Source organism: Marmota monax, unplaced genomic scaffold (assembly GCF_021218885.2).
Source record: "Marmota monax isolate L192 unplaced genomic scaffold, Marmota_monax_Labrador192_F-V1.1 WCK01_AAM20220418_F8-fsc00012, whole genome shotgun sequence".
In the NCBI taxonomy this organism is placed as follows: domain Eukaryota; kingdom Metazoa; phylum Chordata; class Mammalia; order Rodentia; family Sciuridae; genus Marmota; species Marmota monax.
In genome coordinates this window covers 18,361,226-18,372,412 of record NW_026695227.1, presented here as the reverse complement: position 1 = coordinate 18,372,412, position 11,187 = coordinate 18,361,226, and the positions used below count along the sequence as shown (strand labels likewise).

The following is an 11,187-nucleotide window of genomic DNA, read 5'->3' as shown; positions in this document are numbered from 1 at the left end:
GGTGTTAAAAGACAAGTGAGCCAGACATAGTGTCATCTCCCTGTAATCCCAGCAATTCTGAAGGCTGAGGCAGGAGGATTGCACATTTGAGGCCAGCCTCATCAACTAAGCAAGACCCTGTCTCAAAATAAAAATAAAAAGGATTGGGGGCAGAAAGGAGGAAGTCAGGTGACCGCTGCAGTGGCCGCCATGGTTTTTGCCAGAAGGAAGATGGCAGACTTGGAGGAGAAGTTTTCTGATGAGGAAAAGGTACTTATAGCAGCAAAATTCATCATTCATGTCCCTCCTGGAGAATTTAATGAGGTCTTTAATGATGTTTGGTTACTGCTTAATAATGATGATCTTCTCAGGAAAAGAACAGTCCATGCATTTGCACAGTATAAGTTGGACCAGTTACTCCAGTAAAAACTGAAGGTTATGATCATGAGGTATTGATAACAGAACATGGCAACTTGGGAAATGGAAAGTTTTGGGATCCAAAAAATCACAATCTGTTCAAATTTGATCACCTAAGAAAGGAAGCAACTGATCTAAGACCTTATGAAGCAGAAAATGCAATAGAATCATGGAGAACTTCAGTAGGAACTGTTCATCAAGCTTACATGAAAGAACATTACCCAAATGGGGTCTGTACTGTGTATAGTGAAAAAAATCAATGGACAGAAAACCATTATTGCATACATAGAGTGCCATCAGTAGCAAGCAAAAAAAAATTGGAATGGTTGTTGGAGGTCAGAATGGAAGTTTACAATCTTTCCTTGGGTCACTCAGGTGGTTGGCATCTTGAATGTTCAGGTTCATTATTATGAAGTGGTGAAGGCGTTGTTCCCCCTCCCACTGAAAGTGCTGGCAAGGCCACACTTGTGAGAAACTGAAACCATGGGACCCTTTTTTATGTAATTGGGACTTTTTATTTTTATGCTCATAAACCTCACAGGAAACATGAATATACTTATTGCTAAACTAAATCAAATTCTAGATGGCCAGAACATAACAGGTGGTTCATGCCTTAAAGGCTGTCTTACTATCTCTCAGGACATTGAGGAAAAAACAGAAAAATCTCTGCTGGGAGCCATTAGCCAAGTAGGTATGACAATTTCCTTGCCAGCGTACCCCATGTTGCTGACATGTTGCAGTGACATTGAATGTACGTGACCTTGCTCAAGGACCAAGGCAGATTAGGGTGTTCCCGGTTTTAAGATAATCCTGTTTAGGGCGTTCCCAGTTTAGGTTCCAGGTTTAAGGTTTAAGATTATTCCTGCTGGGAATAGGGCGTATCCTGCTGCCTGAGTTCCCCTTGAGTTCTCACGGGATTTAGACAGTATACTTTGGAGATAGAAGCCCAGAGAATGTGGATTTGGGAAGAGAACGTGGATTTCCCCAGAACGTGATTGTAGACGGCTGGTGTGAGTTCGGGAATAAAGAGTTGCTGTTTGAATCTACAAGCTGTGTGGTGGCTCGTGATTGTGTGCCCAGCCAGACTGTGGCATTTTGTGCCCAGCCAGACTGCGGCATTTGGCGGCCCGTACGGGGAACTTCTGAAGCTTGGAGGTAAGTGAAATTGCTCGCCCCTGAGGAAGAGCGAAAGAATGGGTGACCAACTCAAAAAACAATGTGTTATTGTTTTGATTTATCTTGTTTTTGTTTCAAGCTGCCTATCCCTAGAAATTTCTCAGGCAAACTGGAAAAAATGGTTGACTAAAGGTTTGAAGTTTGTCGGCCCTGAGGAAGAGAAAATTGATACAACGATTTTTTATTCCGTTTTTGTTTCATTCAGTTTCGGCTTTGTTTTGTGCTATCTTATTGGGTTGCGTTATCTTTATAGTAGATTAGAAATTAGTAAAAAACAAACCGAAAAGATGTTAAGTAAATTGTTAGAGGTTCAGACCATGGAGAAAGACATTTTAGATCAAGCAAAAGAGAAGGTCTCTCGAGCTAGTCAGACAGAGGAAGAAAATTTAAAGGAAAAGGGGTTGTTAGGAAAAAGGCCACAACAGGAGGCTGTTACTAACTCCATTTTATCACAAGAGGGCGTAATTCAACCAACAGCCCCACCGATGGAGACAGCTGAGTGGCCCTCAAACCCCGTAGTTGATAAATGGGATCCTGAGACAGGACCTCAAAGATTAACATGCCCTGTACTTGAACAGGCAGGAGGGCAGCGAATTCACCGTGCTTTAGATTTTAAAACAGTGAAGCAGTTAAAGGAGGCTGTAACAACCTATGGTCCCCAAGCTCCCTTCACGGTAAGCATGGTTGAGTCCATTACTAACTTGGACATGACGCCAGCAGATTGGGCTAGCATGTGTAAATCTGTACTAAATGGAGGACAATATTTGTTATGGAAGGTTGCCAATGAGGAATTTTGCACGGAGACAGCTAGGCGAAATGCAGCAGCCGGTTACCCTCAAAGAAATCTAGATATGTTGTTAGGAAAAGGACCTTATGAGGGTCAATGGCAACAAATTGAATATGATCCTGCTATATATGCACAAATTGCTGCAGACGCAGTTAGGGCATGGAAGACTTTACAAGGACATGGAGATTTACAAGGTCAGCTATCTAAGGTAATACAGAGAGCTAATGAACCTTACGCTGACTTTGTAGATAGGCTAATTCAAACGGCTGCCAAAATTTTTGGGGATACAGAACAAGCAATGCCATTAATAAAACAACTGGCTTATGACCAAGCAAATCGTTGCTGCAGAGAGGTTATTAGACCATGGAGACATGAAGATTTAAACACATATATTAAATTATGTAGAGATATTAATGAACAAGGGCAAGTCTTGGCAGCTGCAGTACAACAGGCTTTAGATGCCAGGCCAAAAACATGCTATGATTGTGAACAAACAGGACATTTTAAAAGGAATTGCCCCATAAGAGGAGGGTTTAACAAAAGTAGGTATCAAAGGAATAGAATACCGGGTATTTGCCCACGATGCCGTAGAGGGAGACATTGGGCTAATGAATGCCGTTCTCAAACCACCATAGAAGGTACTCCCTTATCAAAAAACGGACAAAGACCAGGTATTTATCCAAGATATCGTGGAGAAAGGCATCAGGCTCCATTGCCAAAAAACGGACAGGGGGGCCCAATGCTCCGGGGCCCACAACCACAAATATACGGGGCAGTGGAGGATCCCAGCAACACCATCAGGGTAGTGCCCAGGACACATTGTCCATTAAATCCCTCATCAGACAAACCCGAGGGAGCGCAGGGTTGGACATCTGTGCCTCTGCCAGAGCAGTATTAACTCCAGAGATGGGAGTTCAAATCATTCCCACAGGAGTAAAAGGACCTCTTCCCCAAGGAACAGTAGGCTTATTATTGGGACGTAGTTCATCTACATTAAAAGGACTTATGATAAGTCCTGGGGTAATTGATCCCGATTATGTAGGTGAAATAAAAATTATAGCTAGTTCTCCAAGAGGTATATCAGTAATTTCATCTGGAGATAGAATAGCACAGTTGTTAATAATACCCAGCCTACATAATAAATTTCCTAGTCATAGTGTAGAAAGAGGTTCCAGGGGATTAGGCTCCACAGGTGTAGATTGGGCTATGTTGTCTTTAAATTTAGATTCTCGCCCAATGCTAAAACTAAATATTCAAGTTCATGAGTTTAATGGGCTACTGGACACAGGAGCTGACCTTAGCATTATATCTCGTCAAGAATGGCCAAAACATTGGCCATTACAACAAGCCACTCAAACGCTTCGAGGCCTAGGAGTGGCGACTAATCCCCATAGAAGTTCTATGATATTAGATTGGAAGGATCCTGAAGGATGTGAAGGAACTATACAGCCATATGTATTGGATCATCTTCCTATAAATTTATGAGGACGAGATGTCCTAGATCAATTAGGTTTGACGTTAACAAATAACATCAATCCTAATGCGCCCACTACTAGGGCTAGACAAGGCTTTAGGAAAGAAAAAAGATTAGGAAAACAAGGGCAAGGTATAGCAGCACCAGTACAAATAGATCAAGGAACAGACAGACATGGGTTGGATTTTCAGAAAGGGCCACTGAGACAATCAAAATTACTTGGAAATCAGAAAGACCAGTGTGGGTTCCTCAGTGGCCCCTGACTAAAGAAAAGATACAAGTAGCCCATGATCTGGTCAAACAACAATTAACGGAAGGACATATACAACCTTCCATATCTCCCCATAATACTCCCATTTTTGTCATCAAAAAGAAATCTGGTAAATGGAGATTATTGCAAGATTTAAGAGCCATTAATAATGAGATGGTTGTTATGGGACCTGCTCAATCAGGGATTCCTCAATTGTCTGCTTTGCCAAAAACCTGGCATGTTTTAGCTATAGATATTAAAGATTGTTTTTTTTCAATTCCAATTCATCCCGAGGATAGTCCACGTTTTGCATTTACTATCCCTGCATTAAATCATGAAGGTCCTGATCAGAGATATGAATGGAAAGTACTCCCTCAAGGGATGGCTAACAGTCCAACTATGTGTCAAATATATATTAACAAAGCAATCCAGCCACTTAGAAATCAAAATCCTGAACTACAAATATTTCACTATATGGATGATGTATTATTGGCACATAAAGATAAAAACATATTGCTGGAATGTTATGCCACACTTACAAACTTATTAAAAAATTATAATCTAGAGATAGCAATAGATAAAGTACAATTAAATTTTCCAATTAATTATTTAGGAGTTCTATTATCCTCAACCATGGTCCGTCCACCAAAAATTCAAATACGAGTAGATCAACTCAAATCACTTAACGACTTTCAAAAGTTATTGGGAGACATAAATTGGATAAGGCCTTATCTAGGTATACCAACAGGAGAATTGGGACCTTTATTTGATATTCTAAAAGGTCCATCAGATCCAAATTCACCCCGCATGTTAACTCCTAAAGCAAGAAAGGCATTAAAAATTATTGAAACATATGGAAAACATACATTTGGATAGAATTGATATAAGTTTGCCTTTATTATTTATTGTACTACCAACAAAAAATATTCCTACAGGAGTATTTTGGCAAGAAGGTCCATTATTGTGGATACATTTATCTTATTCTCCTAACACGATTCTTACTAGGTATCCTGAGGCTGTAGGACAATTAATACTCAAAGGAATAAAAGCAGCGAAGGGAGTGTTTGGAATTTCTCCCAATAAAATTATTACTCCATATACTATGGATCAATTTGATGAGTTAGCTAATGAGTTAAATACTTGGGCAATAATCATGTGTAAATCTAATGTTTCATTTGATAATCATTTACCATCTAATCCTTTGTTGTCTTTTTGGTCTAAGCATCCTGTAGTTTTTCCTAAAACGACAAGAAAAACACCTATCATGAATGCTCCAAATATATTCACTGATGGGTCAAATAATGGTACAGCAGCAGTAGTTACCCCTGATCAAACTTTTACATTTTTAGTACCCAAACAATCAGCTCAAAAGGTAGAGCTTAATGCAGTTTTACAAGCTTTTGTGATGTTTAAAGATTCTGTATTTAATTTATTTTCTGATAGTCAGTATGTAGTTAATGCTATAGTATCTCTTGAAGATGCTGGTAGGATTTCCCCTTCTTCTACTGTTTTCTCTTTGTTTTCCACTATACAAAGTCTAATCTGGGACAGAAAAGATCCATTCTTTATAGGACATATTAGGGCACATACAGGATTGCCTGGAGCCCTTAGTTTAGGCAATGATTTAGCAGATAAAACTACACATGACATACATATTTTCTCTACATTTGAAGAAGCTACAAATTTTCATAAAAGGTTTCATGTTAATGCTAATACTTTACAAAAGCATTTTAAAATAACTAAGGAACAAGCCAGACATATAATAAAACAATGTCAAAATTGTGTGACATTTTTACCACAAGTTAATCTTGGAGTCAATCCTAGAGGACTGATACCTAACCATATTTGGCAGATGGACGTCACACACTTGCCAGAATTTGGAAAATTAAAATATTTACATGTTACAGTCGATACTTCTTCTGGATTTTTGATGGGCTCCCTTCATGCCGGAGAAAAAACTAAAGATGTTATAGCTCATTGCTTACAAAATTTTGCCACTGTGGGCGTTCCTAAACAGTTAAAAACCGATAATGGTCCTGGCTATACCTCTACCTCTTTTAAACAATTTTGCTCATCATTTGGTTTTACTCATATAACAGGAATCCCATACAATCCACAGGGACAAGGCATAGTTGAAAGAGCTCATCAAACTATTAAAACATACTTATTAAAGCAAAAAGAGGGAATTGGAAGGGGGTATATATCCCCCAAAGATAAACTTAAAATAACGCTTTTTACTCTAAACTTTTTAAATTTGGATTCATCAGGACTTAGTGCTGCGGAAAGGCATATGTATCCAAAAAATGTACATAAGCCTAAAGTACTTTGGAAAGACATTCTAACAGGACAATGGAAAGGTCCTGACCCAGTGATTGTCTGGAGTCGGGGGTCTGTTTGTGTTTTTCCACAGGGAGAACAGCAGCCCATTTGGATTCCAGAGAGATTAACTAAAACAGTTTCTACAGATCGAAAAGAAGATGATTTGACTCAAATCCATAACAGCTGATATCCAGAACTCCAGCTTGGCCATTCTTACATCTGCGACAGTGATTAACCAGGATGCTTTTCTCAATAGCTATTTTATTATTGCATTTTTCCACATCATAAGGTTCTATTTTTATTTTTTGAGCTCATACAAACCTAGGTTAACATTTTTCTGATCAGTTTTATTTTTTGACTGTGGAGTTTTTAAACATTGCAATGGAGATTTCACCTAGGTAAAGCTACAAGGCCTTTACTATTTTCTTATGTGTTGTACGTTTGTGTACACTCTTGTGTTTTGTGTTGTATGTCTGTATGTGCGTATGTCCATATTTCTTATATGAGGAGCGCTCATGAAAAAATGGATCCAAATTATTATTATTTTTTTTTATTCACGTGATTTAAATGGTTTAACTTAAATTAGGTAAACAGCTGTTAAGGATTGTTTTTAAAGGTGGTTAACAGATCTGTTTGTTTACTAATTTAAATTAGGTAAAAAGCTGTTAAGGATTGTTTTTAAAGTAGGTTAACAGATCTGTTTGTTTACTTTCACCTTTCCTTTTCATTATATTTAATAATTCTTTTCAGGATAATGTCTCTTTAGCATCATTGCCAGAATTCCTATCTCCATCCCAGTGCCGGTGAAGAACTCAACAAGTAATGCTCAATCAAAGAGTCAACTTACTTTGGGAGGAAACGGATTTTGGGAGGAAATGGACATATTGATAGATTCCTCTGCTTTGAACTGCTTGCAGAACTTGCCTGGACTATGTAACTATCGTTTGGTGCAGCGAATTGTGGTAATGCTGGCATATCTTTGCTGATGGTGTCACTAGTGATGCAATTTTTATTTCCTTGCCAGCGCACCCCATGTTAATTGTGGTAGTGCTGACATATCTTTGCTGATGGTGTCACCAGTGATGCAATTTTTCCCAAGGAGCCGTCAATTGGCTTGGTGTCGTGGCATTTTTGTATCCTCCTCCCTTCTGCTAGTGGTGGTCTAAAATTTGGGGGCCAATGGCTTATGCTGGACCGGTAGTCAGTGACGGGTATGATCCAATTGCAGTGGTATCAACCTAAGACAGGAGGCTGACGCCTAAAGGTCAGTTTTCCGATGACGGGTAAGAACCATATGTTGAATTGGACAACCTACCAGGCACGGTCCATAAACCACATTAACCTCACTCCCCCACTGGCACCAAGGCCAAATTTGGGGGCCAACAGAGGTGAGGCAAAGAACCTCACCCCCCCACTGGTGCATAGACCTATCCACAACTATGGCTGTATGCTGGACCGGTAGTCAGTGACGGGTATGATCCAATTGCAGTGGTATCAACCTAAGACAGGAGGCTGACGCCTAAAGGTCAGTTTTTCCCATGACGGGTAAGAACCATATGTTGAATTGGACAACCTACCAGGCACGGTCCTTAAGCCACATTGCTTGTTGTTTAATTAATCAGAAGGGGGGAGATGCTGGGAGCCATTAGCCAAGTAGGTATGACAATTTCCTTGCCAGCATACCCCATGTTGCTGACATGTTGCAGTGACATTGAATGTACGTGACCTTGCTCAAGGACCAAGGCAGATTAGGGTGTTCCCGGTGTTAAGATAATCCTGTTTAGGGCGTTCCCAGTTTAGGTTCCAGGTTTAAGGTTTAAGATTATTCCTGCTGGGAATAGGGCGTATCCTGCTGCCTGAGTTCCCCTTGAGTTCTCACGGGATTTAGACAGTATACTTTGGAGATAGAAGCCCAGAGAACGTGGATTTGGGAAGAGAACGTGGATTTCCCCAGAACGTGATTGTAGACGGCTGGTGTGAGTTCGGGAATAAAGAGTTGCTGTTTGAATCTACAAGCTGTAGATGTGGTGGCTCGTGATTGTGTGCCCAGCCAGACTGTGGCATTTTGTGCCCAGCCAGACTGCGGCAAATCTCAACAATCATTCTGGGAAAAGCTATAGGAACTCTAGGCACCACAGTTGATTATATCAACTAAGAATCCAAGCTCATATCTTCAGTCTCTCAAAAAGCCTAAGCAGATAGTTATTATGTCTATTGCACGAAGTCCACCATATGTAGCCTATTTGATTAAGGATAGGTTATGGTATTCATCCAGGGGAGAAAAGGCTAATAAAAATATATTTCTCTAATAGACTCCTTCACCTTACACAGGGATTTATGATAAGCACAGTTAATATCGGTGGCAGAAGGACTGACGTACAGACCCTTCCTTTTAGTTAAAGATTACAAAGATTTAAGAACTGGCATACTTTGACTAAGGAACAAAGAAACTTTCTGAGAAAGCAGCTTAACCAGTTTTATGGGAATAAATGTGGCATTAATTAAGGTTTTATAAGATACATTTTTAGAATAATGTTAGAAATATTTTTAGATTCTTGGGTTTTTAGCTATGGATTTTTTAGATGCTTTAAGAATATTTTATAGATTTTAGGTTGTTATAAGTTCAAGACTTAGGGGACTTTTAGATGGGATCTTAGATTAGAAAGAAAGTACAGGTGTGCCTTTAAACTTAAAGGTTAATGACAGGTTAGGAGACACAGAGTCTAGTTACATAGATTGGCATCTGTTAAACAAGGAAATGTTACATCCTGGGAAAATCTGAAAATTGTAAATTGATTACACATTTTATTAACGATTCTGTACCCATAATGATAAGAAAAAGCAGAACAAAAAAGGACCCAGAGAAATCAGTTTAGCACTCTCTCTGAAGATTGCTCCAACAGAAGGACTCCTTGTCTCATTCCTTGTGCCTACGTCACTCACACTTCAGGACTCCCTGGATCCTGCTAGCTTAGGACCTCGGCAATGAAAATGGTAATGTTCAGCTAGTGAGTAGTAAAGATATACAAGATTACCTAACAGAGGTGCAGAGAGCCAAAGAATTTATGAGGTTTGTAGAAGCTGCAGAAAATGAATACCAGATTGTCATCAGTGAGAATTATCAGACAATGTTGGACACTATTTTCAAAGCCTTATATCAACGGTTGCCAGTTACACGTACTAAGATTGATTGGAATAAAATGCTTAGCTACAAGATTGGAAAAGAGATGCAGAATGCATAAGGTGAACATTGCATGACCAGATCATTTTAGCGACTTTGCACTTAAATTTTTTTTTTCCCCCAGGGCTGGGATTGAAGCTCAGTGGTAGAGTGCTTGCCTAGCATATGTGAGGCATGGGTTCAATTCTCAGCACCACATGTAAATCAATTAATAAAATAAAGGTCCACTGACAATTTTTAAAATATTTTTTAAAAATTCTTTCCAAAGTATTCAGTCAAGCTGCCCAGTCAACATTGGCTATTGCCATTAAAAAAACACTGCAATTAATTAGTTGGTGAGAGCACAAAGCTTAGCTAATCAACCAGTATTTTTCATTTCTTTTGTTCAAAGAGGGCAGAAAATGAGTTAAGAATTTCTTACTTTGTTATTTCTTCCTTTCTTCCAGTGAAAAGATGATTCCTCTAGTTTATGGTTAAAAGTTTTGAAACATTTCAAAAATACTTTATTTATTGTAACGGTAAAATTATCTTTTGACTTATGATATGGGTAACTTTTGATATTAACCCAATTCTTTTTAATGGGGTCAATAATGGACATTCTACTTTAAGGTGGTTGATAGACTTAGCCATATATGATGCTAAAGAAATTATCTACAATTTTCCCTCTCACCTCTTCCACTAATGTAAGATTGAGATTTGAGGGAAAACATTTTCTCCTATACCAATTGTGTTAAGCCTATCAGTAAGGTTATTTAGTGAGTTTAGTGTTCAACTAAACTTTTTTTAAAACAAGGCCAAGCTATATGCATCTAATGTTTTTTTTTCTTATGATAGTTACACAAATCAGCTTGAATTCCATATGTCCCTGAGTTATTTTCAGCATAAAGCCACAAATATATTATAACAAGGCAAGTTGTAATATATATCATCCTGAACTCATGATATATAAAGAACTCAAAAAACTTAATAACTAAAAAACAAAATAACCCAATCAATAAATGGGCAAAGGAACTGAACAGACAACTTCTCAGAAGAAGATATACAACCAATCAACAAACATGAAAAAGTGTTCCACATCACTAGTAGCAATTAGAGAAATGTAAATTAAAACTATATGGAGGTTTCATCTCACTCCAGTCAGAATGGTAATTATCAAGAATACAAGTAACAATAAATGTTGGTGAGGATGTGGGGAAAAGGTACACTCATACATTGTGGGTAGGACTGCAAATTGGTGCAACAACTCAGGAAAGTAGTATGGAGATTCCTCAGAAAACTTGGAATGAAACCACCATTTAACCCAGTTATCCAACTCCTTGGCATATGCGCAAAGGACTAGGGATATAGATCAGTGGTAAATTATCCCTGGGTTCAATCCCCAGGGGGAGGGGGGAAAGATTGTATAGGTATTTTACAAATTTTCACTTAAAGATCAAATTTACTTGCTTAGCCTAAATTAATTTTTAATGTTAGCCTTATTTTTTAAGTACATAACTGTTATAGTTAAATCAACATCCGGGGGTTTCATAAATTGACATCCAGACCACTCATATATAATGGAATCAAACCTTTATTGAAGCACACCAGCAGCAACTGACAGGGAA

The 11,187-nt window shown here is 38.6% G+C and overlaps 1 pseudogene; it reads left to right on the top strand.

Moving 5' to 3' along the window:
• Positions 1–210: 210 nt before the first annotated feature.
• LOC124087384 (F-actin-capping protein subunit alpha-2-like) lies at positions 211–9,644 on the top strand (annotated as a pseudogene).
• Positions 9,645–11,187: the final 1,543 nt, after the last annotated feature.